This window comes from Phalaenopsis equestris, unplaced genomic scaffold (genome assembly GCF_001263595.1).
Source record: "Phalaenopsis equestris unplaced genomic scaffold, ASM126359v1 Scaffold000642, whole genome shotgun sequence".
NCBI lineage: Eukaryota > Viridiplantae > Streptophyta > Magnoliopsida > Asparagales > Orchidaceae > Phalaenopsis > Phalaenopsis equestris.
Window position 1 is genome coordinate 88,320 of NW_018165082.1, and position 995 is coordinate 89,314.

Here is a 995-nt window from a genome sequence, read left to right on the forward strand (position 1 = left end):
CAAAGTTTAAAAACACCCGAGAGAAGGCTTGGTATTTAGATACTGGTGCAAGTAATCACATGACCGGTTGTATTGAAAAATTTGCTGAAATTGACACGACAATTAAAGGGTTGGTTAAATTTGGGGATGACTCGACTGTAGAAATCAAAGGAAGAGGTTCGGTTTTGTTTGAAGGCTTCGCAGGTGAACATCGAATACTTACTAATGTCTACTACATCCCGGTGTTGAAGAGCAACATAATAAGTCTTGGCCAGTTAAATGAGAACGGATGCAAAGTTGAGGTTGAAGGAGGTGTTATGACTATTTTAGACAGATCACAAAGGCTACTAGCAAAAGTGAACAGGTCAAGCAACCGATTATATATGTTTAACATAGCACCAGCTCTCCCCGAACGCCTTCTGGCTAGGAGCAAAGAAGAAGCATGGCGATGGCATGCAAGATATGGGCATGTTAATTTTCATGCTTTGAAGTTTCTAAGTCAGAAAAAGATGGTGCACGGCTTGCCCAAAATCGAGCATGAGGACCGCTTCTATGATGGCTGTTTGATTGGAAAGCAACACCGAAATCCTTTTCCAGCAGTGGCAAAATTCTTGCAGAATCACCTCTTGAACTGTGGCATGGAGATTTGTGCGGCCCAATTACCCTTGCTACTCACGGAGGGAAGCGATATTTCTTGTTGTTGGTTGACGATTGTACCAGATTTATGTGGCAGGTGCCGATCCGAGACAAAGATGAAGCATTTGAGGCATTTAAGAAGGTCAAGGTTGCAGCTGAAATAGAGAAAAACAGTAAGCTAGTCGTCTCAGAACCTTCGAGGAAGGGCTTAAAGGGCTACTGCATTCAAAGGGTAGTGGAGAGCAGTTACTCCTTACCCAGACTGAGTGAGAGGCAAGAATCCCAAAGGCAAAGAAAGATGAAGGTTCCAACAGCAACAAAAAAGGAGGATGTCACGCGAGAGGACGTGGTCGTGGGCGTGGATATGGTGGAGGTCGAGG